At 37.3% G+C, this 23,807-nt stretch overlaps 1 protein-coding gene across 2 annotated transcripts in view; it reads left to right on the top strand.

Annotated features, from left to right (window-relative positions):
* The first annotated feature begins 10,977 nt into the window (after positions 1 to 10,977).
* fat2 (FAT atypical cadherin 2) overlaps positions 10,978 to 23,807 on the top strand; it is a 96,890-nt gene continuing 84,060 nt past the window's right edge. For both annotated transcript variants that reach the window (XM_017429751.3, XM_017429750.3), the window contains exon 1: positions 10,978 to 11,184. The gene's annotated coding sequence lies outside the window, so the exon portion shown is untranslated. The remainder of the gene's footprint in view (positions 11,185 to 23,807) is intronic.

Consider the following 23,807-nt stretch of genomic DNA (forward strand, 5'->3'; position numbering starts at 1 on the left):
AGCAGATGGTGCTGAAGCAGGAGGTATAGGACCGCCCAAACCTCCATTATGTGTGTGTGTGAGAGCATACACCCTATGTTTGGTGTGTGTGTTTGCATGTGTGTGAACACAGCAGGTTTCAGGAAACAAGGAGCACAATCCCAGCAGCTCTGCTGTTTCAGACACAGTTGTGTTCCACTAACACACATGACACTCTGTCCTTTCCTCCATCTGTGTTATTCTCTGTCCTGAGCCTCTTCACAGCAAAAAGACCATCAGAAAGCAACTTTTAGTGCTTCAAAGAACAATAATGTCAAATAATCATGACTATTCCGTACCGAGGTTGCTGTTAGAATAAGTGAAGCTGTAACTGCTGTTATTGGAACTTTTAATTTTGTTTCTTCTTTTTGTAAAGTTAATTTGTTACAAAGAAATATTTTTAACACATAAATGACTACAACAAATACAGAAAGCCATTGTGCATGAAAAAAAGACTATTAGAGGACAAATCATGATGATGTTTGCTGTATTATAACCATTCAAACAATGATTGAGGCTAATTTCCTCAGATACACAGTGTGACAGAAGAAGAGAATATAACAACATGATTTTGTTTTTATCAGAGTGGGAAAATGTGGAAAGCCTTATTATCTTGTCCCAGAGTAGATGTGCTGCTCAGGAGCTACATATGAGTGTGTCGGACATTTACTGCAGCCGACTCCTCCTCCACAAACACCGTTACACTACAGAGCCACTGCGAGCTGTGACCATCTTTGAGTTTAGGGCTCCGAGCTTCATCATTAAGTTTGGATAGCTTGTCCTGAATTATTGAATTATAGATCTTATCATCTTAAACAGTAACCAACCTTTTCTGCACAATTTACACACAAAACACAGGAGCAGTAAAACTCTTCAGATGCAAGATGAGTGAAAGTCTGTTTTTCACAGGGCCACATGAAGACCATCAACACCATAAGAGCCAATTTAGTCACCATTTAACCTGTTAATATGTTACTATCAACCAGTGTTATATCCATTCATGTATTATCTGGTGCAAGTGTTACAGCTTTAACCACCTGCTGCCACATCCAGCTCATCCAGAGGGTCATGGAGAGGCGTTCCCTGACCAGACAACAAACGTACGTTTTCCAGAGTGGACCTGACGACTCTTCTCTTGAAACATGTCCAAAACATTTTGTTAAATTTTACTTCAAAACATTTATTTTACATTGGTTTCATTTTGTGATCTTTTTTTTCTGATGAGATGCTGAATCCATGAAATTGTACTCCTGTTATAAGGTAATTTGTTTTCTCAAAGACAAGGTTGTTTTTTAAATAGTCAACAACTTTTAACATTGTTTTTTTTCTAGATTTGTGCTTTTTGTCATTTTAATGCTCACACAGCACACCTGAAGCAGGTAGGCTGACTTTTTGAACTGTGTAAAAGATTAAATGTTGTGTTGTTCATTGCTGACTAGATGTACCACAGCATCAAATCTGTCCCTTTCTTTTTGAGTCTCTTTAATAATATATGAATTGTTTCAGAGTAGAGTAGATGCATGAGCATTAAATTAAGAATTTTTATATTTTTAAAGTCTTTTTAGTTGACATTCTGATTGAATTTCTCAGTGCAAGTGCAGACAACTGACGTAAAAACTGTAAAACTGTGAAAGGAGGGCTTTGTTTGATGTGAGGGAGGAAACTGGAAAAAAAACTCAAAATCTCGGTGGGCTGATAGTATCACTTCTAGTTTTTCAAGGTTTCCAGCAATATTCCACCCAACAAGGAGAAAAAAAACTGTGTTTGAGGAGGACAATGACCAGACACCTGTTTCATTGTTGTGGTTTTCTTGTCTTTGTGCTTCTGTTTGTTGGAAACTCAGCTACATGTTGTGTCACACCTGCATGATAAATCTGGTCATAAATAAGTAACTTTTGTATTTGCTGCAAGCCATTTCTAAAAACTCATCCACACACAGAAACACAAGAAGCAATAATCTACCAAACAGGATGATGAAGTGTGATTTTTAAAGGTTTGGTTAGAAACTAACAGAGGTTTTCTGGTCTTTGGTATCGCCTGCCAATAAAGGAGAAAAAGTGATATGTTTGTCATTTCTGTGTGATTGTTTGTCTGCAGAGTTAGCAAAATGTGAACCAGAGAACCTGAGAGCCTTCCTTGATATATACTCTGAGAACTAACAGATCATGTGAGATATCCCATGGAATTGTGGAATTATTTTCAATTATCTTCAAAGTTAACATTAGACGATCTCAGACTATAACTCTAGCATGAAAGGCGGCAGGCGATATGCATTCCTTCAAGGATTGAAGGAATCCTAGGCCTTTATTTGAAGTCATGATTTAATTATATTATTAATCTATAAATTTGTTAGAAAAAGAAACAATAATCTTTCTCCTTTGAGTTGTTTTAATCTCATTTTTCTCTCATTTTTTCCTTTTCACCCTTCAGTGCCAGCCGTCCCTCAGAGCCGGCAGCAGAAAGATTGTGATCTTCCAGGAAAGCTCATATGAATGTTAAGTTCAAAACTCAATTAGGTTACCTTTAGTAAATATCCATGTCATGTTTCCTGGTGCATGGACCTGCAAATCCAAATTCCACAGATAACAATATGTGTAAATCTTGATGTTGTTATTCAGATGTCATCCTTCCAGTCTGCAGATAATTAAAACTGTATGCCACACTGACATGTTTAATAACCTCAGAGACACTAAATGCCACCTCCCGATGTGATACTAACACCCAGAGATGATTGGTTGTGGCAACACCAGTCATAAATGTAGAGACAAATGAGCAGCTTATTGCTGTACATGAAATATACTGACACACAAATACAGCACTGCAGAGGGGTGGCTAAAATAAATAACAGCTTTGTAAGATTGTGTTAAAAAAGTGAAATCTGACGGAGCAAATTTCTTCCCAATGTTGGCATTAATTACAACCACCCTGAAGTAAGTTTATTAGTTAAACCAAAGACAGTTTTAGCACAAAAATACAGTCATGTTAACTCAAACTGCACAACTGTGCACAAGTTAAATCATTTGAAAACCTACACTGAGTAAAACTCAGATTTAGACACAGATCCTCTTCATGTTGGATGAACCGGACCGTTTCATCCTCCCGCTGCCTGCATGATTCTTATCTGCCGGTCAGGGTAGGTGTGAGGTGAGGTGGGGAACACTGTAAATCAAAGCTCCATCACTGAGGGCTATTTTCAACGAGTCAAGGTGAAGGGCATCAAAAACTGCAGAGAAAATTCAATTAAAAATGCTTGTTTTTATAAAACCTTAGTACTTTTTATCACTTGCATAATTTAGCTTGAAAGTGTTAAAGATAAACATTTCTATTTTAGACGCACCATCATGAGGCGGATCAGATGCATGCCTTTCTCCGTTTTTTATCACTGCTTTTTATCACAGTTTGTTTGCACAATAAAAGAAATCCCAACCATGAAAAGACAACGCGTTGCCACGAATGTCATGCTGCTGCTTGGAGGAATTTTCACCAACATTTCTGTAATGGTTATCGACCTTCATCTCATGGGAGTTTACAGTTGAACTGCTTCAGGATCTTAAACATTATACTGGTGAAGCAGTGCGTCACGTAATCTGTCAACATCCACTGGGAGGAATCTCTGGCAATCCTTCTGTCAGTGCGGTTAAATAAATCAACTTCAGAAATGTCCCGAGATTCTTGTCTCTCAGAGAACTTAAATGACCCCAGATTATATGAATAGAAATTAATTGTCCTGTTAGTTTGATTAATTTGGAGTTAACTACACCTTGTCTTTTACTTTAATTAAGACTACTTTTTTTTCTTCTTTTAGTTCCTGTCCTCCTTTCAACCTCAAATTCCTTTTGTCACGAGAGAGAACGAAGAGTAGAAATTGCTGAAAGACATTCTGACAGATTTTAGGAACAGGTCAGCTGGGGCCCATTGAAAGCCCTGCAGCCGGAGTCCATTACTTTACCTGCAGACTGTTGTGGCAGACATGTGGCGACAGTCCTCCTTTCACTCACCATCGATCAGGAGGTGACAGGGTGGAACATGAGCAGAACGTCCCAGAACTGAGCAAACACTGATGAGGAGCTGCTTTTCTCAGTGACTACTTCTGGCAAAGGCTGGAGCTTCATTTGATTTATTTTTTATATATTATAACATTGTAATAAAACATGATGACCACAATGATTAGGTTTAAAATAGTGTCAGACAAAAATACAACCCAGATGATTTTTACAAGTAATCAAATAAGTGAAAAATAATATTAATGGATCAATGGAGCAGTTGTCCTCCAACGATCGAGTCAGAGGTTCGATTCCTGGCAGCAGGGACATGCTGAAGTGTATGAATGCACTCTGAAGCACGGATTAGTCTCCATCCAATGTTGAGTATTTAAAAAAAAAACTATATAATAAACTGTTTTTATGTTTTCAAGAAAATTATTGAAAATGAGGTTGGCCCTTTATCAAGGTTTTAATTTTGTCCCCTTCTTTAAATAAATTTAACCCTCCTCTAAAGTCTGAAGTCGGATAAGTTGATGGCAAAAGCAATCATTTTACTTTAAAAATGTTAAAATAACGTCCCATCTCACTCTGTGGACACAGGATTTTGTCTCTCCCCGTCGAGTAGAATAAATCTCTTGTTATACCCCAAATAATGAGAGGTGCATTTTTTACAATCTAGGGAATAGAATTAGAAACAATATTCCAAAAACCTTGTGATATAATTGCAAAAATGACATAATTTACAATAAACCCACATTTTCCTCACTTGCTCTTCTGTTATCACTTTTATCTGAACCAGGTGTGGGCATCAAGGTTAGTGGAAGTCATAGATTATTAGCATGCAGAACATAAATGCAAACATTTAAATATAATAGGCAGTGATTTAAACATTAAATATTATTATTGTGCTCACTAATATTGCGATGATGATAAATGTTTTTTATATTGTCCAGGCCTACACCAAATCTTAGCATTTTTACATTCTTTGTCTGAATTTTTTAATGCATTTTTGTTAGTTTGACACAACTTATCTGTAATACAAAGACTGATGTTTCAAGACTAAACCCGTTTAGACAAAAGTAACATGATATCCTGACAGTCAGCTCACCTGAGAAGCAGTGAACCGTGGGCCAAAATAGTTGATGTGCAACAGACAGCAACATCCAAAGAATCTTTCTCCTTTCCTAGAAATTTTAAGACTCAGCAATTTATGATTGACTTTGAGTTAAACAGTTCCTCAAGTTTTAGTTTTCTTCAGCCTTTTTCTGACTCCACTTGCTCGGACAAGATGCTCAAACTGAACATCATTCAGGATCAGCTGGTTTTAAGCAGCTGATAATTGAAATATACTCATTTATAATATCATAAATTACTCTTTTCTGCACATTCATTTCACAAGAGTTCAAAAAGAGTTAGTTGTTTAAAACTGTCTACAGCTCTTCAGCACAAAAATCCTCTTGTCTTATTTACCACCCCATGGTTTTAAATATTTGAACAACATTTTGCCTGTGAGTTAATGATTCATTTAGTTTTAATCTTTGACTGTCTTGAAGCTGAGCCTTTGAGCTTGAGCCTGACCCCCTGTAGACACACTTAACCTGTGCACACAAATTAACCAAAGCACAGGGAAAAAGAAGGCCTTCCCTGACAATGAAGTCTTTATTAGCCATGACATGTTAGCCTGAGTGTCAGCTTGTGGAATTACTGTCTGTTTTTCTCTGTGCATGATGTGAACCTTCTGGCAGCTCCTACATAGATGTCCTGTTTAGAGTTTGAGAGATTCGGTCAGGACTGCAGAGTGATGTTAACTCTGTTTGTGGAGTTTTGTTAAAAGAAGAGGGATGCTTCTCAGTGGGAAACATGGACCTGGAACAACTGTTTTAAGATGTGTTGCTTCCTTAAAAATCAAAATTACTGTATATTTTTTAGTCGTGCTGTGTTAGTTATGTCCTCCTGCCACCAAACTGATCCATGTTTGCTTAGAAAATAAATCTGATCTGATTTGTTTTCCCCAAGATGTTTCTGCCTGGCTGCTTTTGAATTGCATCTTCCTACTTACATGACATTTTAAATGCTATAACTGTGAGTGTAAATCTGTATAAAGCCTTGTCTCTGCTACACTGAGCATAACTTAAAACAAAAAGAAAATTAAAGGTCTTTTATTCTTCAAATTTGGTCAATCTCAGCCCCCGTTTCTAATGCCTGTAGAGTTTCATTCAGCTCACTGACAGATTTCTCATTGTGGGATTGGTAAAAATTTAAAAAGCAAAAGGAAAGTGCATGAGTCTGATGCGTAAAACTGACAATATTGAGATTATTGGTGATATCTGTCCCACTGAAAGTCAGTCAGGACGAAAGCATCAGCCGAGTGACCCCCGGTGGAAATGCAAATGTTGAGCAGTATGGATGGAGCAGCTTGAGGCGGCAGCAGCAGGTTATATAAAGTGGATTTCAGCTTTCATTTCCTCCAGGCTCTCCTGCTCCCAGCTCAGGTTCACCTGCTGCTGGTGGCTTCATGCCCACCTTCTGTTGGTGTTTATTTCTAGATCAAGCCTCCTCCCTTCTTCTCTCCCGTTCATCTGTTTCCCTCTCGTCTCCTTTATCAACATCTCCACCTCCTTGTAGCTCACGTTTTCAGTCTTCACGTCACAGCTTTGTTTTACGTCTCATTTTCCCCCCTTATCAACTCTTGCCCCCTTCTGTTTCCCATTTTCCAATTTGTCTTTGTTTTCCAACTCCATCAATTTCCCAACATTTCTCATTGTCACTCCTCCTTCATCAGCATTTGTTTCACGTGTTGTTTACCTTCCTCGGTCTCCCCTGATATGTTTGTTGCTCTCTTGGCCTCAATTGTTCTCCAACTTCTTAATTTCTAACTTTCTTTCTTTGTTCTCTCCATTTATTTCATTCCATCCATTGCTCTTTTTGTCATTTCTTTAACTAAACAGAAATTCTCTTTTTCTTGGGAACCTTCTGGTGCAACTTTAAAGACAAAGAACAATAAATAAGCCATGAACACAGGAAATTATAGGTCTAACATGTTGAGTCTAGAAATGACAATGACAAAAATTTCAGTGTTTTTATCCGTTTATGATTACGGTAGATTTAAAATTTGAAACTATTTATTTTGTTTCTCCAGATCTTTTTTTTCTTTGGGGACTTCTGGTGGAAACTGGTTGAACATCCCATATTTTACCTTTCCAATCCAGAAACCTTTTTGAGGTCATTAGTTGCTTTTTAAGTGCAGAACGTGAAGAATTTGAAGTTGACTCCAACCTGTTGTAAACATAAATAACTTATGAGCTTACTTTTATTTGTTAGTTATGCTGTACAGCAAATATAAAATCAAATATGTGTTTGTGTTTGTTAAAATATATGTGAAGTCCAGTCCAGCTATAATCAAAACCCAGTGGAATTAAAAAAAAACGTTTTTATTTATTTATTTTTAGCAAGTGCAAATAAATCAGAAACAAAAGCAAATGATAAAATCTAAATGTTTTGTCATTTTGGCTTACCTACCTTACTACTGCTCTCAATCATTTTCTGTCAGAGGCTACACAAACCAGCAAGAGAGACAACAGAAACGTTGCAAAGATAATACCAAATTTATTTCCAAAATGATCTTTATTTGGGCCGATAAAAGAGGTCAACATAAACTTAAACTCAGGCACAACACGATATCTGACAGGAGGGAAACTTACAGGCCATTCTGACACTTAAAGAGGGGAACAAAAATAAATAAACAAATTGTAAAATTATTGGCAACAACAACAAAGATTTATCAAAACAGTGGTAAGCAGTAATCTATGAAAAGATGAATATTTACAATGTAAGGAAATGGACAAAAACTCAACTGTTCCCTCTGACAGGAAACATGATACGACCCAATAAGGTTTGGATCCTTCTTTAAGCAGATCTGATCCAGCTGAGACTCGTTTCAGTGACTGGTAGGGCAACTCCATCATCTCCAAACGAACTAATAACTCAAAGAAACAAAAGTTACCTCACTGAAAATTACACAATAAACTGCAGCAAAGTTTCACAACTAATATTAACCAAACGTGTGCGCTCCAAAAGTTAAAAATGTATAAACATGATCCAGAAATATATAACTGTCCAGTTATTCAATGTTTAAATTAAACTATCCAAAAAAACTTGCTTTCTTTGTCTGATTCTCTTTTAAAACTGGTTTAAGAACATATGCAGTTACTGGATCCTCTATAGATGACTGTAATTAAAAGAAAAATCTTGAGATTAAAGGAAAAATCAAAGTACTTTCTTACTGCTGAAAGACAGAAATGACAGAGCCATTATATATGGATTTAAAGTGCTGTCATTTGTTGCACAATAAGGCCTTCTTTCTGAGTTTAATATTATTTAGTTGCACTGGAGCCCTAGTTTCTTTTGATGGCGTAGTGACAGTAATCAAAGTAATCAAATGTCCTTAAACATAAGATGTGTTAGTCAATGGACAAGCCATTTTTTAGTCTGTTATTAGACCAAAATGACTTAATGCTCTTGATTTGGCCATGTACTGCAGATTAGACACCACCCACACCACCTCCATTGTTCTTCCCCTCAATCCTGACCATTCGTGCCCAGGGCTCAGCGTTAGGGAGCTGCATGCATTGTTTATTTGTAGCGTTTACACAACAGATAGCACAAAAGCCCGTTGAGTCTGCTGCCTCTGCAGACAAACAGCTGATTACCCCCTCCTCCATTAGTCTGACATAAAAACACAAAGTTACACCCATACTTGTTTACCTCTTAACCTTTTCTCTTGTAAGAAAAGTATGCCTGATCACACGTGACTGACTGTCTTACTGTCCTGATCAAGTAATATAAATATATCTGGCACCGCTTTTCCACGACCTCTGACCTCATGTCGTCTGTCAGCAACTGTTCACTGAAAAGTTCATTCTGACTTGAGTGAATCTTGATTCTTTTGGGACACATGTACACACTTTTAGAAGTCTAATCAGTTATTCACAGATTGTTTACATGCTTTTCTAAGGCTTGTGAAGAAGAACACGATTCTTTGTTGAAATATGAGAAATTGTTATTGATCATTACTTGCGTGCAAATATTCAATATGAGAGATTATTCACGTTTTAACAAACTTACTCTTTCGTCTTACAGGAGGATTGTAGTTATGGGTGAAATAATCTTCAATCAGAGCGAGATAAAGTCTTTCTGCAGCTCAAAGGTCTTTCAACACCACAGAAATCTGATTGTCCCAGTTGTTATGAAACTGGCTACAACTCAGTTTGTTTGCAGTCAGTTCGTTGTTTGTGTTTGTCGTGTGAAGATTTTCTTCCTCTTGTTTTGTAAAGGCCTGAAAGCCTCCAACTTTCTCAAAGACGAAGTGAATAAAAATTAAAAGAAAAACGGTTTGTTTGGCTGAGGACACCCTACACAATTTTTTTACCAGATTTTACCAACAATTTCCAGTTGGAAAGTCTGCACCAGTCTGCAAAGATGCAGCCAGTCGGCTGGTAGACATAAAAATCTGTTAACATGTGAGGAGAACAAACCCAACACGACCTCAGACATGTTTGGATTTCTGGAGCTGAATCTGATCGAATTCAAGTCACGTGAACTGATTAGTGACCCAACTGTGAACACATGTTGCTAACATCCATTATAAAAGAGAGGGTGACTCCCTCCCACATCAGGCACAGCTGTTAGGACTGTGATCCGCTGTCTTTAAATAAATACATACAATAAATCTGCAGAAATCAGTACGTTAGTACGCTCTACAGTTTTTAAAATATCTAAAAACTTTGAATGTTGTGAAGTGTGTCCCCAGCTTTGGAGTCATGAGTGCCTTACACACCAATTTATGTTGTTTCTTACATGAAATTAAGTTATTTTATGTTATATTATATATTAATGTAATATTACCCACATCAAATCATATATTCATTTTTGCAGTTTTATTTTGTTTAATGTAGTATGCTCAAGATGGAGAGTACTGACAACATGTAGCAGAAAATAGGTCCTAGAAAATGCTTAAATGTGAACAAATAAAGATGTATAATTAACAAATCAGCCATTTGCCATTTGAATGGTCCTTTCTGTGTGCTTCTAGTGCCAGACCCAAATCTGGTAAATGTTGAGAGTTGTGCCAGGAAGAGCATCAGGAGTAAAACTTGTGCCAAAACAAATATGTGGCTCTATGACAGCCTTCATGACTCAGTCAGGGCCCAGGTTAAAAACAACCTCCTCTGGTACCGTCAACCAGCACGGTGTCGGGGAAAATCCAAGTGGTCATTTAAATCAGAGGTTCAAATAAAATTAAATTATATTTCATAGAGATCTTACCTTTTAAACGTGTAACATATTCTATTTGTGCTGCGATGCCATTGAAATGACATTGTGTTGCTAACTTCTGGGAACGCTCCATAATCTGACAGTTCTGTAAAAAAAAAGTGGGCTGTTGGAGTGAAGTTAAACCTAAGTCAACTTCCAATAATAAAAAATCACCAAATGAACATTAGTGAAGGTGTAATATGCAGACATTACACTTCTGCAAAGTCAGAAACTCATCATGCATGTTTGGTAGATTATTGTTGTTTGTCTGCAGAATGTTTCATCGAGTAAGTGTTTAGTCATAAAGAACTCTTTCAAATTAAAATTAATAAATTTAAAGTTCAGGCCACATGATCAGTTGAGATGTACAGTGTCAACACACACACACACATGTACACACCCACAGAAGCTAGTTTGGCTGAGGCCCAAAGGCCTTGGGCCTACAGGCAGAAGTGTGTGTGTGTGTGTGTGTGTGTGTGTGTGTGTGTGTGTGGAGGGGGGCAGCCCACAATCTGTGCACATGGAGAGAGTGTGTTTTGGTTTGCTGGTGTGTGTTGGTATGTGTGTGTGAAACAAAAAGGAGGAGGGGCGGTGTAAGAAGTGGGTGGAGATGGGACTCCTGAGGAAGTGTTGAAGTGTTTCAGCAACATTTTGGTGCAGCACCTTTCAGGGCGCATAGTGGCAGCTGAGACACACTTCTACAGTTCTGTATGTGTGTGTTACTTTTAAACACTTTTTTTTCTTTTTCCTTGTGGATTTGTCAGCAAACCACTATAAAAGTATGCAGGTTTGTCTCCATGGATCGTTTAAGTTCCTAAAGTGTTGATTGGAGAGACAAAATTCCTGGAAGAGTCACCTAACTGGACCTCAGGTAGGTTTTGTGCTTCACTCCATTTCACACAGCCGTTTATTGTGAAGAAAAACACCACTATTTAGTTTTACAGTATTACTAAACACTAACTGGAGGATGTGTAAACAGTCAACGTGTTTACAACAGCACCGAAACTTTATTTTTTTCACTCAGAACTCAGAAACATGCTGGTAAACTGTTGCATTTTTACTCACTGTTTCTTTTCTTACACTTTTAGAATGATAGTTTTCAATTGCAGTGAAGTTTTTAATGCTTTTATGACTGCTTGCTGTCAGAGAGTAAATGGAAATACTTGAGCAAAGAAAGATGTCAAAATAAAAGAAAAGAAGAATGTGAGTTTTGTAGAAGTTGACACTTAAGTGAAAAAGGTAAGGAGCACATGTCAGTGCATGCAGCTGAGCTCTTGATGTTTGAAACTTCTGCAGTAAACCCTCCCTTCGTTTTTTCTACTCTCGACTGAGTTGGATGAATTGCATAACCATGAAAATACAAGTGCACAAATCGTTTGCTGTGCATCGGAAGGAGGAGATGAACATTTTTCAGGTCAGAAGTTAGTTTTGGCCTCAAGGCTGAAAGTAGATCCACTGGATTCTGTCTTTATGGCACAAACACACTGATGGAGGTGTTTGTGATGGATGGACTGCAAGATAACTTTAAAACAACTACTGATTTATTTTTTTAATAGACAGGTTTTTGTTTTTTTTGGAAAGTGAAAACTGAGTAAATATTTTAAAGGTCAATCACTCTTGTTGTTTAACCTGAAAGTAAAAAAAAAGAAAAATCAATACAACTGAATATATATGTATAAATTCTGGGGTAAAAGCAAGTACTTTTTTAAAAGCTGGACATTATTAATGACTCATAACATGGTTGTTGAGATGTTGTCCTAAACTTTTTGGGAGAGTGGCAAAAAGAAAGCTCCTTTTGAAGAGTTTGGCAATCTTTTTTTGGCAAACTGTAGTGAAGATTTAATGTGTTTTCTTCAACAGATGCTTTCTCTTTGCCACTCTCCCATAAAGCTCAGACTGGTGAAGAACCCAGGAAGCAGTGGTTATCTGTTCTTCTTCAGAGAGCTCACATGTGTCCTGGTGGTTTCTCTCACTATTCTTCTTCTCCGTCGCTCAGTTTGTGAGGACGGCCACCTCTTGGTAGATTTACACCTCCTGTAGTCCTTCCATTTATTGATGATGGAGTTAATAGAAGTCCTGGAGATGTTTAGGGCCTTGGAAATCTCTTTGCATCCATCCCCTGATTTGTACTTTCCAACAAACCTTTCTCTTAGTGGAATTAGGACAGTCACTTTGGATTGGGTGAATATTTATGCAGTCACTTATTTTACATTACATATTTTTATTTAATTGGTGTTACTCTATTTGATTTCATTTAGACATTGAAGATGATATGTTTAAAATATCTATTTATATTGACAATGATTGATTTATGACACTAATAAAAGCATAAAACATTTGAGCGAGTTGAACTTTTAAAGGCAGTGCAGCTGGAAGGAGAGATGGACGTTCAGTAATTAAACCAAGTTTCCAGGCTCCTGAAGTCACTGACTGTATTACTGTCTGTGTCAGAGCACCAAAAAGAAAAATGAACATGCCATGAAGCGCAGACATCAGTCAAAGCAGAAAATGAGAAAACAGAACTATCTTGAGTTGAGTTCAAATTGTTTCATAGACACTTCTGTAACCCGTCCACAGCAGCTGACCTCTCTGAGTCAGAACCTCAGCCTGACTGAATGAGTGACGAGCCGCTGACTGGGAGCGCTGCTCAGGCATCTCTGAACCTCCTGTAATTATGGTATTTGCTGCGTGATTGGGTGTGGAGGACCCCTTTAACTTAAAGGGATGCTCTCGACCTCTCCACTCAACCCTTCACCCTTCACTTGATGTGACCTAACCCTGCAGACAGCAGTCCATTTCACACAGAGCTCATGTTTTATTACTGCCCAGGCATGATGCACTCATTTCAGAATCAGAGATCTGATGTGTCTGCCCTTTAAAAGTGATGTGAACTCAGCTCGACAGTCTGTGGATCAAGGCAATTCTGCTGCACAGAACAAGCGATCTTCAAATTCATTCTTGTTTAGAGAAACTGCTTCCAAATATTGTTTACATTTGAGGTGAGAGACAAGATTTTTCTTGATGTTCCAAATAAAATAAAAAGGGAAACAAGGGAGAAGTATATAAACATCAGCAGTAAAGGCAAAGCAAAATTAAAAACATTAGACTTAGTTGGTAATCTGTAGAGAAGACAAAATATCATCCTAAACTTTGGTCTTCTGTGACCCAACTGTGGATCCTTAAATAATCTCCAGACATAAACTTCCATTTAAAAATGATTGGATATGATATATTTTCACTATAACTGTTGCAAATAACACAACAGTATAATCATAAATGAGTAAAAACTGTATTGTGGTATCGTGGTCTGTGTTGGGATTATATCCTCATTAAACAGGGTTATTAGCACAGTTTGTGTATTTAAATCAGGAATAGATGGGGTCACAAGCTTCGTTCACGATCATTTTGTGGGTTGGAAGCCAAAAGGTTTGTGGACCACTGCTCTATAGAATAAATTGGTGTCCAGTAGAAAAGCAAACTGTTTTCCAAACATTTTAAAAGTTGAACAGCCTTTAATCTGGCCTCTGCACGTCAGCAAACTGTATGGGTTCTCTCGATTATTTTCATCTCGTAACATTTTCTGTGTTTGATGGGACCAGAACTTCTACAGATGCTCATTTAATACCTGCTGTGATAACAGAGCCCGAGGAGAATCTTTCAGAATCGTTTTACCAGTGAATAAATTGTGGTTACTGAGTGCTGAGTTGAAGGGGAGTCACTTAAAGCATCATTAAACAATGCTGACTTATCGTTTGTAAAATTATAGATATTTATCTCTGGAAATCTTTCACCTGGGGGATTCTGCATAGGTTATTTGACTCAAACTTGATGTATTAATGTGCAAAATGTCATTGTGTGTTTGGAGAAAACAATCCTGATAATGTGATAAAGTACCTGTCAGACTTTCTATCTGGATTTTTTTGTTTTTAAATATTCAATTTCACAGTTCATGGACTGTTGTGTAAATTGTATCATGCTGTGGCTTTTTGTGCCGAGTTTATCACAGCAGAAAGAAATAAAAAGCCCACCATGAAGAACAATGACACTTTATAACATTTAACAACATTTGCATGAAATGCGCAGGCAATAAACGGCGTTGTGGTGATGATGTTGGGTTTCAGATGCTGGACGTTTCAGTTTCGCAGCTCTTAAAGACAGACACTTACCGTCTGTGTCCTCAGGGTTTCTTCGGAGGCCAGAGCAACATCTCAACAAAATCTCGAAGCTTCAGTTAAAGCCTTCGTGCTCTGGGTGTGAGGTTAGTGTGGTGGCCGCGCCCTTCCCAGCCCCAGACAAGAGTTAGCATCATAACCTCACCCTAACTTAATCCCAGAGGTTTGATCTGACATTACAGCTCTGCAAAAACATTAGCTGTGAAAGTTAAAACAGTGGAGCTCAGGAGCTTTTACTACCAATAAAACAATGGTTCAACTTTTGCTGTTGTGCAGAAAACAGATCAAAACACACTCTTACAGCTCGATAAGCTTACACTAAACTTGAATTTAGACAGAGCTGTGAGGGAAAATGTGTCAACACGGATTAAATCTTCAGCAGAGTTGTAACATTCTTTTACTAATACAGTCATTTATGCATTTGTGACAACAGGAGAATAAATTAAACTGCTAAATGGAGTCACTTACTCATATGTCAAAGGTCAGAGTCAATGAGGGATGACAGTCGTGCAGAAAAAAGTAATAAAGTGAGAACAGAACAGAGCGTTGGGAGGCAGTTTCTATGAACTCTGAGCAACTCATCCAGGTCTTTCCACGGCCACCTCTAACCCTCCAGAACCCCCCGAGCCTGGTTTTAATTGCAGTCTGAAAAAGGAAAGACTTATTAGGAAGAAGTGAAACTTTATAGCTCTCCGGACCATAACTGAACACATCAGCTCACATTTAATCTATATAACAAAGCTTCAGATATGGCCAAATGTCTCAAACTGGAATTTAACCATCAGTAAAGTCAGACAGTTTTTGCAGGAAACGTGTAACGGAACCAAACAGGAGAGAAAAAGATCTGAGTGAAAATGAGCTGAAGTCTAACTTTATACAAACATCAGTAAAAATGGTTGTGTTGTGTTCTGACGTATCAATAAGTTGAGTTTTCAGTTTTAAGGAGCTTCAAATGTTTCAGCAGGTGAACTTTTCTCTGTAGGTTTAGGGCTCGGGCATGAGTCACTGTGAGGCTTGTCTCATGGTTTCATCAAGATTTATTGTCTTTGTTATCCCTGAGAGGCAAATTACTGCGCAGCCAGCAGTAACCACACAATACTCAGGTACACAAGCTGAACGAGTACATCCTGACAAACAAAAGAATACATGAAATCATAAAAACAATAGAAACAATTAATAATAACTGTGGCAGCTAACCAAAGAAAAAAAAACAGATAAAACACAAGGCAGATGATGCCATTTTATTAGAACTCAAAAGAGAAATGTTCCTTTCTAAAAACCAAACATTTTCCTTTCAGTTTTTGCACCAACCTGTGAATTATTCCACTGATTAAACACAATTACGGTCATCAGTGATTTCATGCTGATCTTCAGTAACCTTACCTGTCTGACCTTTCTCATTTTGGATTTGAAAAGACAAATAAAAAGAGAGAGATTGTTTCCAGAACGTCCGACAAAATGCCAAGAACCTTAACATTTTGCTGTCTTACATTTAAAAAAATTCATTAATTCAGCAGCCAATAGCATTGTCACGACAGATACATTTAATTGGTTTCATTTTACCAACCAAGCTCTCATTTAATCTCAATTCACATTCATTTATCTATTTTACTAAAGTCCAACACCAGTTTGGAAGCTTTACTGATATTCATTTAAACAAAATATTATCTAAAACATCCACAGTTCAAAAGCTTGGAAAGTGGAAGTCTTATCTGGCTGTTTAAGGGCTACTTTCTGTAAAATAGTTCCCATGAGGGAAGAAGGCAAGAGGTTAAAGCTTTAAATCTTCACAGAAGATGAAACAAGACAGCAGGAAATTGAATTTCCTCCAACAGTTTACAGCTTTGCATCCAAAACGTGATCCGCAGGTATCATAATGTGTTGTTTTCAAAGGTAAAACAACTCATCCTGAAGCCATTTCAGACAAACTAACATCATGTGTCTAAAGATATTTGTTTCTTCTTTAAATATCTAAATATTTACTTATCGGATCTTTTCTTTGTCATCTTTTTGTGCAGCTTTACTAGATTTATGTTTTGGCCCTTTTAAATATTTGCTACTTTCTTTTCTATATGTTTTTTTTGGGTGTCAGAAAAGTTGGACAAGGCTGAAAAAGATAAAGACCTGCGTGTGTCAAGTAGATTTTCTTGTTACACGTTTTTATCTGAATAGAACCAGCTGCTGGCAGACCTTGCTGTGACTCTTGGTTGTCAAAACTGACATTTTGGGGTCATTTTTTTCTGTAAATCTTCACAGAAAAAAGGAAAGATTACTTGTGCTTTGTAGTCGACAGATTTGTAACAGTTTTTTTCTAACCAGAATACAAAGCGAGCCCTTAATAGACTGACACAAGGTGAAGGCTCCCCATCCATCTCTGACACAGACTCATTACTGTCTCAGATTCTACCTGTGTATGCTCAAAGGTGGCTTTTCTTGTTTTGTTTTGTTTGGGTTTTTAAAATGGATAGAAAGGAAATTGAACTCTGTAATTATGCAAACAAGTCCCTGAAAGTAAAGAAAGTTATACAGAAAACAACTTCTCATCTTCATGACTGATATTAAAGGAAAAAACTTCATTTTGTACTTAAATTACAATAAAAAACACTGGATACATAATTAACATCAATTAAAAAGTAGTAGTTAGCCGAGAAAGGACAATTAAAGCTAATAATTTATTATAGTCTATGTCCAATAAGAAGAAAGTTAAAGGTTTACAAAAGACAATAATAAATAAATAAATTCAAATGACAAATATTCACATCATATTTCAATAATTATGTACTAGATAATAGCTGGGCAACTTAATTTTTCTAGACTACCATTTTCAGTCAGTAAAACCTACAAAATTCTGTTTTTTTTTTCATAAATAAAATCAAGCATCTTTGAAAAACACTTGTTGAAGACAGACTTACCAACGTTTGCTGCTAACTTGTGAAGGACTGATGCATCTGTCTATTTCTACCACTTATCCGGAGTCTTGTCACTGGAAGCTGAAGTTGTTGAGCCCCAAAGAAAGGAGCGGTTGGCTCGGAGTGACTCGAGGCTCAGGCTGTTGTTGGACTGACTTGAATGATTCGATGTGTACTCGTGCATGGAGGTCAGGTATGATGCTCCTGGCCTGGCAAACTGGGATCGTCTCCTTTAACGAGGGGTAAAAGAGGTTCTGCTCCAACGAAAGGGAGATCACGCAGCTTTCCTAAAAGAGGAGCGTCTGGCTGATGGTTGAACCTCTGATTCAGCTCTTTACCCTGGAAAAACATTTGAGTTTCTCAGTCTTTGTGTGCTTAAAGAAGAATTCTGATTATGCCCCTTGTAGTGACCTTTGGGGAGTACTTTAGGAGTATGGGTTTTTGGGTATAATGCAGTCAGAGTAAAGACTTTGTTTGCACTTTATTCAATGCTGACAAAGTTGTAGCAAATTAACTTTTAGAGTCAACCATAATCAATCATAGTAAACACAAGAATTGAAAATACTTGACGTGGTAGTAGCTGAGAGGCGTCCCACAAACGTATAAGCAGAACATGAAGTCAGGGTAAAAAAATAAAACAACGTGTTTGTAGGTTGGTACAGGTAGTAAAACTGAAAAGACTGTTTATCAGATAACCAAAGCTGAATTTTAATTTATGGAAATTCACCTCATTCCTTTTTTTCTTCCTGTTTATGATTCTTTTCAAACACCCACATCCCAAACAGCACCTTGATGTGATTACAGACGTGTTACATGGCAGCCAAATCCCCCATTCTTTTTTTTTTTTTTTTTTTGAAGGATGGGGGCGTAATGACTTGACAAAAAACAGGAACAAGGTTGACGGCATGAATGTATTCACAGAGAAAGCAGGAAGAAGAATAACGTTTAGTTTTATTGTGACAAAAGAAAAAACATGAATCCTTTCATTCACTTTTAAACCCCCTCAGTACTGATAAAGAACTTTTGCATACACTGAAGATAATAATACCTGTATGGCTCAGAACGCCCCTCCTACGCCACACTTCTCTGGGTTTTCAAAGCCAGACTGACAGACATGTTGCTGTCATCAGACAGGAAATGGCTGACTATTCAGTGAGTCTACTGAAACCTCACGTTTACAAACCATGCACCAAATTTGTTCATCTGTCTGTAAGCAAGATCACTTAAAAACTAATCAACAGATTTTAATTAAATTTCCAGGAAATGTTGGGGTCATCACAAAGTTTTGGTGGCGATCCTGATCACAATACGTATCTTACAATTTTTTAATGATCCTTTGGCCTTGGTGGACATTTAAACTCTCTGAGTGCTTTGAGTGTATTTATTTATTTAGTGCACATATACTACTCAAATCTTTTTCAAGTCTTCAGTGTGTTGTCTCAAAAGACAAGTTCAGTGAGATGAAATCACTCTTAATTCAATCATCAAAGAATGTTTCAACACCTTCATAAAAAGGTTAAATAAACAAACTTTTTTTATAATTACATGTGTTTTGGAAACATCTGTTTAACTTGTTTCTGTTTGAAGAACAGTTGAGTGGTTTGAATGTAAAGCTGCTTTGGACACACAGTTGTGTATATTTCCAATCAGACAGATGAATCTAAGGGTTGGATTACTAATTACGCTGAGGTTTTTCAACATGATAATGGTTGACTGATTTCTTTGAATAGCTAACTTTATTGTGCACAGGAAGTAAAAAAACATAAATTGGTCATATGTTAGAAATCCTTCCCTCTTCCTTTTAGGCCAGACTGGATCATGACCATGCAGTAAACCTGTCAAATATTTCAGAATGTGTAAATACTTTTTCACACAGCTGTAAAAGTGAACTTGCAAACCTAAACCTGAAGAAAAAACACTCAAAGCAAGACTGTAGTCTGGTAATTCTTCTTTTTTGGGCTCCCTCCAAATCTGTGAGCCGTTACAATAATGTCATAAAAACAAGTCTTCATCCGAGCGTTGAGAAGCAGGAAAAATACTTCTAGGAGCCCACAGAAATACAATCTAACAAGAATGAAGCTGCTTTTTTTATTATATGATACTATTTATAAGCAGACTCACTGACAAAGTAAAAAGATGTATACAGAAAACTAAAAGTAATTAATTTTGCACAGAAAAGAAAGCAGTTCTAAAAACTGATTTCATGTTTAAGGTTAAAAATCAATATTGGTAAAAAAAATAAACACAAAATTTCTTCTGTCAGGGTGAAGACAAAGTTAGTGTGGCCCGGGGTGAGTTAGTAGCACTAACGGGCTTGGCAGTGTGTTTCATTAAAGTGTAAAGACATCAGATTTGGTCTTTTTGACATCCTAACAGTCAAACTACATAATTGATCTTAGGTGACTTCAAAGATAAGTTTGCAGAGTCTCATCTGCATGCCACTGAAATTTATCTTGTGCTGCTTAATGACAGTAACTAGCAGAGAATACAAGTCAGCAGGGTTAATAAAATCATGGTTATTGATAGTAAAATTGTGTTTTCAGAAAAATGTTTAGAATTACATATTCGTTTGACGAGCACAGACGTACAATAACAGAACAGTACTTAGGTTCAGATCAGAGAGGCCAATGCTCCCAATCATGCCCCTCCAGGTTACACTGTTGCATCGAAGTCCCCCACTTTCAAATCTGAGGCCATGGTCCACATTCTGAAAAAGATGGACTGCTCTCGCTGCTGCTCCTCCACGTCGAGAAGAGCCAGTTGACATGGTGGGGGTATCTGGTAAGGACGCACCCAGGACGGCTTCCTAAGGAGGTGTCCTGGATGTTCAAGTGGGAGGAGACCTCAGGGAAGATCAGGACACGCTGAGGAGACTATATCTCTCGGCTGGCTTGGGAACGCCTTGAAATCTTCTCAGAAAAGCTGGAAGAGGTGGCTGTAGAAAAGATAAATATGTATATATAGGTATGCGTAAGATTAAAAAATAAACCTGACTGTGTTTATCAGTCCTCATTGCAAGAACTATCTGTCAGGACAAGAACAGCCGGGAGCTGTAAAACTTCACAGAACCTGTCTGAATTGTGTAGAGAAATGTGTGAGTTTGATGCAGATTTCAACACAGCAGAAAGTGCAGATCCATCATGGTGCTGATGACAGACAGAGGTTGATGAAAGGGGGAAAAATGCTGCAAAATCTATTCCCTGTCTGCGCTGGAACCCATAGGGGTGATGTCGAAATGTGATCCAGCAAGCTGAAGCTGAACATGTGGCTGCAGGTTGATCTCTGGAACACACAGCAGGAGGGAGGTGTTGGTGAGAATGTGTGTGAGCTGACCCCACAGTCATACCCTGAAGCTTCTGCCCTGCAGCGGAAAACTTTCTTTCACATTCAGAGTGACTGCAGAGACGCTGTGACACCCGTCAGACAGCAACGGAGTCATGAAACGATGTGATGTTGGCTGACATGCTAGAAACTAATCTTTTCACCTCAGGAAAGAAAATCAATTCAGTTTCATTCCATCAGACTTTGGGTGTATTGAAAATCCTGAACATAATGTTTAATATAAACTACAGGCAATCAGGCTATAACACAAAGGTCATATATCTTTGGATGTTAAGTGTATGATAGGAATTTACAAGTGATGACAGCAAATCAGACTGATTTGTGAGGTTCATTACATGTCTGATGCAGAGTGCATTAGATTCAAATAGAATCCATTATATTTAGGTGTTTTTAGCCAGGCAGTAATCCATCCTTATATTCCTCTTAAACCACTCTCCTCTGGAAGGTCATTAAAGGATTTAGCTTTATTTTAGCATTAGTTCAACACTTTTTTTTTTGTTCTCTGACATATGATGTTGCCAAAGAACACCAAAAGCTCCATCTTGTATCATCATGCAGACTAAATTCTTGAAGTGTGATTTATTTACCTTAAAAAAATCCAGTTTAAATTGTTTAATGTGCAGATTTTAGCTGAACCAAGGAGTGAGAATGTTTTACTACAAATTTACCAATGATTTATGGTTCACAGGTAATTTGTCAAAAAAGTATTTTGTAAAATAATATAAAATATATGTTTAGAAGTTATTCATTTTATTTTTTTTCAAGTTTTTTTGTTTGTGTGCCATTTTCCTGGAGAAAGCAAAAAGTTTCTTTGGAGTTCTGTTTGAATACACATTGAATTATGCTAACACCACATGACTGAAAAAACCTTCAGCTTGCAGAACTTAATGCAATTAATTTTGCACTTAGTAATTTTAGATTTGAGATGTTCTGTTGGAGAAGCTCACAATGTTTCACTTTTGTTCTTTCTGTAAATGTGGTGTATCTGCATGCAACATTTACTGGAATAACTAAATAAGGCCAGAAATCCAAATGAAAGCATCACATTGCAACTGTCTGCAACCCATGTCCTAAAGCATGATCACTCCACTGCAGTGCCTATTTTAATAACATAAAAAAATCACAGTTTATGTTGCTCACATTTTTGTTCCTATTAATATTTTTAGTGTCAGTTTTTAACCAGGCGTGTCCAACTTCTGTCACGCACATGTAGAAACTCCCCTATTTTAGCTCTTCTCAACAAGTACTTCTAAGGTGATATTGCTGCAACTTTGCATCTCTGCCCTTCTTATAAAGTTCAGAGAGAAATGTGGGATTGAAGCAACAGTTAAGGACTTGTTGGTAAATTAATTTGTTCCCATGTTATGGAGGGGGAATGGATTATTTCAGACTGCTGAAGTATTTGTTTCCCCCTGGTAACTTTGGCAAAAAAAGAGCAAATGTTTTCAAATTCACAGGACTTGTTGTCCATGATGAGAGGAATAAACACAGTTAAGGACTTGTTGGTAAATTAATTTGTTCCCATGTTATGGAGGGGGAACCGATTATTTCAGACGGCTACTTTTTGGATTTGTCTTTGCTTCTCACCATTCTATGAGATGAGAAAAAAGAAATACATTTAACTGTAACAAATCACAAAATATTTACAGCAATAACTTAATGGAAAAAAGTAAGTTTTGTTGCAGTTTTTGTGAAATTATCCTTTAAGCAGATTCAAGAGCTTATATAGATATCAAATTACATGGATTTGTTATGTCCACACAGAGATAAAAATATTAGGATGTTTCTGAAGACAAAATCCCTTTTCAACCTGTAATTAGTACATCAGAGATTTCTTCATACATCATCATGACAGAACTGCTAATCCATATTCTTGAAAAGGATCTTAGTATGACATTTGATACAAATCTGTAAATTAGAAGTGTGTGCTCTCTGTAGTATTAAAAGAAACCTCTATGAACATCTTTTATGTATGTCTTGAAAAGACAAGAACATTTTCTTTCATGTAAAATGTCCCACCTTTGGCAAATTTACAAAATCCTTTGAATCTCTGTTGAAATCCAACCAGCACCCTGACTGATGCAATCTTTACTCCTGACATCAATTGAACAGAGATAAAATTCAACATACCTTTCACCCTCTATTAAAACAGCCACCAGCTCCAGTCTACACAAACCTGCACACTCAAAACATTGTGTATCAGAACTTTTATCAACGCTCACATAATTTCCTGATAAAATATGACACAGGTATTTATAAACATCTTTTGTCTGCCTTTTTCCACCATTTCTATACACCTGGATGGTCCAGGAGTCTAACAGTGGTGTCATATGTTAAAGATAATATTATTATGATAATAAAGGCTGGAATTCAAGAAGTTGTCAGGGAGCCTCATATCTTAAACCCCAGCATTATGTACAGATTGCTATCATTTTACATTTTTTATGTGCTGGACTGTCTCAGGGGCATCTTTACCCAGCCTCCATCTTGGCTCCTGCCTGGTATAATGGACCCCAGCCTCTGTTGCTCTTGTGCTGCCATGATTAAGGCATCTGTCTGTCCTTCAGTCCGGTCCTTTCTAGCCACCGATAGAATTTGTTGATATCAGCCACTTCTTCAATCTGCCGGTGGTACATGCAGAGCAGGGGCTTATTTTTTCATGATGAGTCCTCTTTCTCCTCTTCCTCTTTGGGTTTCTGATGCCTGAGACATTCACTTAGCAGATCATCATCGGGGGCTCTCAAAAGCACCGCCTTGGTAGATGCCGACTTGTGCAGCTAGCTTTGAATAGGCCTCTAGAGTTGTCCCCCATGACCCTGGACAAAAAAAAGCAGGTAGAAGAAAATGGATGGATACTCTTAACCTTATATTCATCTTTAAGCTTTGATTTCCAAGAAGAAACATATTAAAACAGTGATGGCTGAGAGAATGAAGCATGGCCAAATACATGTGTTTTTTGGGTTTCATAAGTCACTGTCTTCAGAAACAAACAAACTTTGCAACTGTTCTCTCAGCTATTTAAAGCACAAGATAATTTGTTTAATGTGAAAAAACTAAAAACATGTTATATT

Source organism: Kryptolebias marmoratus, linkage group LG9 (genome assembly GCF_001649575.2).
Source record: "Kryptolebias marmoratus isolate JLee-2015 linkage group LG9, ASM164957v2, whole genome shotgun sequence".
NCBI classification, from domain to species: domain Eukaryota; kingdom Metazoa; phylum Chordata; class Actinopteri; order Cyprinodontiformes; family Rivulidae; genus Kryptolebias; species Kryptolebias marmoratus.